The sequence below is a fragment of the Myotis lucifugus genome, unplaced genomic scaffold, assembly GCF_000147115.1.
Source record: "Myotis lucifugus unplaced genomic scaffold, Myoluc2.0 scaffold_1035, whole genome shotgun sequence".
In the NCBI taxonomy this organism is placed as follows: Eukaryota; Metazoa; Chordata; class Mammalia; order Chiroptera; family Vespertilionidae; genus Myotis; species Myotis lucifugus.
The window spans coordinates 25,230-28,864 of record NW_005872083.1 but is presented as its reverse complement, the minus strand read 5'-3'; the positions used below and the strand labels follow the sequence as shown (position 1 = coordinate 28,864).

The 3,635-nt window shown below is 47.0% G+C and overlaps 1 pseudogene; it reads right to left on the bottom strand.

Moving 5' to 3' along the window:
- Positions 1-3,635, bottom strand: part of LOC102418227 — a 9,220-nt pseudogene that overhangs the window by 3,298 nt on the left and 2,287 nt on the right.

Sequence of the window (3,635 nt, the reverse complement as noted above, 5' to 3'; positions counted from 1 at the left end):
GAGTTCTAACTACCCTCTAATCTTATTTGTATATTTTTACATGAAGCCCTTGGTATTGAGTCATCCGAGCATGAGTCAGCCAATGTTGCCCCTTAGCTTCCATTAGGGTGACAACAGCATGAGGCACTTTAACATGTAAGTTCTGTCCCAGAGTGAGCTTGTCTGACTCTTTGAATAATAAAGCCATGACTACAAGGGCCCTGAGGCATGGGGGCTACTGGGAGGCAACTCGGTCAATCTGTTTGGAGAGGTAAGTTCCTGGCCTCTGCCAGGGTCCCAACTCCTGAGTCAGAACTCCTAGGGCTACTCTGTTGTTCTTATGAATGAAAAGGTTAAAGTCCCGTGTCACATCTGGGAGCACCAGGGCCAGCGCCTTGGTGAGCTTCATCTTTATGGTTGCAAAGACTTTTTCCTGTTCAGGACCCAAATTAATGGATGCCTTTTCCTCCCCTTTTAAGGCTTCATAGAGGGGCTTAGCTAGATCTGAGAATTTTGGGATCCAAATTCAACAGAACCCTGTTGCCCCTAAGAATTCCCAAATCTGTCGCAGTGTGCTGGGAATGTTATGGCACATATTGTCTGTTTTCTTTCAGTCCCTAGTCTTCATTTCCCTTGGGTAATTCTGAAACCTAGGTATTTGACTTCCCTTGGACAGGTTGAGCCTTCCTTTTGGACACCTGGTAACCCGTTTCAGTTAAGAGTCTTAGAAGGGTTTGTGTTCCTTCCCAACACTGAGTTCGCATGGAGATAGCCAGTAGGAGGTTGTCTACATATTGGAGTAGAATGCATCCCACGACCTGTCCTGGAAATTTGGACAAATCTGCTGCTAGTGCACCACTAAAAAGAGTTGGGGAGTTCTTGAACCCTTGTGGCAGTCTGGTCCAGGTGAACTGTTTCTTAGCCCCTGTGATTGGGTTTCCCCACTAGGAGGCAAACGGGGGCTGACTGGAGGGTACCAGCTGAAGGCTAGAAAAAGGCATCTTTTAGATTTAGACATGTAAACCATTCTGCTTATGATGGAATGAGTCCCAGAAGGGTGTATGGATTTGGCAGCACCGAATGCAGGGTTATAACGGCCTCATTCAGAGCCCACAGGTCTTGTACTGGGTGGTAATCATTGGTCCCAGGCTTCTTGACAGATAAGAGAGGGCCATTCCATGGAGACTGACACTGCTTAAGAAGTCCCCATTGAAGCAGTCATTCTAGGTGGCCCTAGATACCTAGGTGTGCGTTCCTTGGAATTGGATACTGGCGAAGTTTTACAGGCTGTGCCCCAGGCTTTATGTCAATTAGTATGGTGGCGTGGTTCTTACCCAGGCCCTGGGGATTTCCTTCTGCCCAGACCAGCGGGAATTCCTTCTCTAGTTCAGTCTCGAATGTTGAGTCCTTTGGGTGGTATAAAGTCTCCATTCTTCCTCCCTAGGCACTGCTAAAGACAGGATAATTGTGGAGGTCTCCTCACCTAAGTGCAGTTGTGCTGAGCTGTCCAGGGTGAAGGTGATTTCTGCTCCCATTTTGGCTAAAAGGTCTCTGTCCATTAGAGGTTCTGGGCAATCTGGCAAGTACAGGAATTCATGAACCACCTGGTGGCTGCCAACTGACGTCGGTGGGGGCTGCAGAATGGTCTGTGGGTGTGGTCCCGGTAGCTCCGATAAATGGTGACTTCTTATCCTGAGTAGGGAGCTACTTTCTGAGTAACTCCAGAGTGCTCTGCCCATGTGTCAACCATAAAGTTCACAGTCTGGCCCCCGATTTTCATTTTGAACGAGGGCTCATGGGGGCCCAGTTGGAAAGAGTCAGCTCTGTCCTCAGAGTTGGCTGCTGCCAGTCCAATGAGGTCTGCCTCAGGAGGCTGTAGACTATAGTGGCTGGGTGGTTTGAATGGCCTGGCCTGCTTCTGGTGGCTCAGACATTCATTCTTCCAGTGTCCTAATCTTTACAATAGGCATACTGGTGCCATTTAAGATCTGTCCTTCCATTTCCTGACTTGGCTCCTTGCTGTCTCCCTTTCCTTTTCTGGGAGCTAGCTTCTATAACAGCCGCAGTAATCAGAGTCACTTTCCTTTTTAGTTTCTCCTCAGCCTCCTTTTTAGCCACATTGTCCTGATTAATGAAAACCTTTTTTATTATTTTTAGTAGCTTGGTTGCATTCTTTCCCTCAAATCCTTCAAGCTTCTGTAGCTTTCTTCTTATGTTGGCTGGGCCTGACTAATGAAGGCTGCAATGACCACAGTTTGATTCTCTGAGGCCTCTGGGTCAAAGGGAGTGTAAACTCAATATGCTTCACAGAGTATCTCATAAACGGCTGCCGGACTTTCATCAGGCCTCTGGAAATCCTCAGAGTTCTTGACCATATTAGTGGGCTTCTTGGCCCCAGCCCAGAACTGCTGGAGGAAGGCCAGCTGATATCTCTCTAATCTGGCCCTCCCGTCCTCCAAATTCGGATCCCATCTGGGTTCCACATCTAGGAGAGCCTCCCTGGCCCATCTATCTGTGTCTAATCTCCCTGGAAGGGCCTGGGTCTGGAGCCATTTCTGAGCTTCTGTTATTATTCTCATGTGCTCCTCAGTGTTAAAGAGCATGAGGAGTTGCTCGAAGTCGACCCAAGTGGGCTTATGGGTCTGAAAAATTGACTCCAGAAGGTCAGCCATGGCTTGAGGTTTTCTGGAATAAGTGGGAGTGTGATGCTTCCAATGTAAGAGATTGGTCATAGGGAAAGGTTTGTAGTAAAAGACCAATCCCCCACCCCCTCATGTGGGGTCACATTTTCTCCATTTATATGAGGACCCCGCATTTCTCAGAGAGGCATCTGGAAAGCCGGGAGTGGTTTGGGTCCCTGATCAGCTGAGCGCAAACATTGTTCAACTGGCTCTGGAGAGTATGCAGGGGAAAGGATGGCAGGAGGTGGTATATCTAAGCTTCCCTGTCTAGTCAAAGGGGCACTGGGTACACCTTGAGGTATGTATGGAGGTGGTAGAACTGGCAGGGCTTCCTCAGGGGGTTCCTGCAGAATAGGAGGCTTATTCTCTTTCTGAGGGGCCTGCCCTTTTTCCTTATATACACAAAACCAGATCCAAAGCAGCTTAAGCTCTGCTATTTCTAGTCACTGGTCAATATAAGGGAACTGGTCAGGATGACCTGGGTCTCCAGTGATAATTCTATGAACATGCCTGATTGTGGGGAAATCCAATGTGCCCTCCAGTTGCCACCCTACTCCAAAAGATCGCCAGTCTATTTCACACATCCTTTTTAACTCCCAGGGGACTGGATTTATCCTGTAGTCCCCAATAAAGCCATTTTTAAATTTTTTTAACATTCACTCTAAGACAGTAGAGTTTGAGGAGGAGCTATTATCAATGTTGCAGGGAGGAACCAGGCTGCCTCCTTTTTTTTTTTTAAATACCTGAATTAAAGAACTAATGAAAATAAGACTTAATTTCTAACTTCATTTATCCTTGAGTATGGATAGCAAATGACACTAATCAGATTTCTGCTATCAGTCTTCCTGAGTACATTGACATTAGCTATTTCACCTCTGTTTAGAGAGGCAAAATGCAAATCTTTTACTCCCACGTGTCCTTGATTTAGGGAAGACAGGATTTACAAGATGTCTCCAATGTCCTTGATTTAGGGAA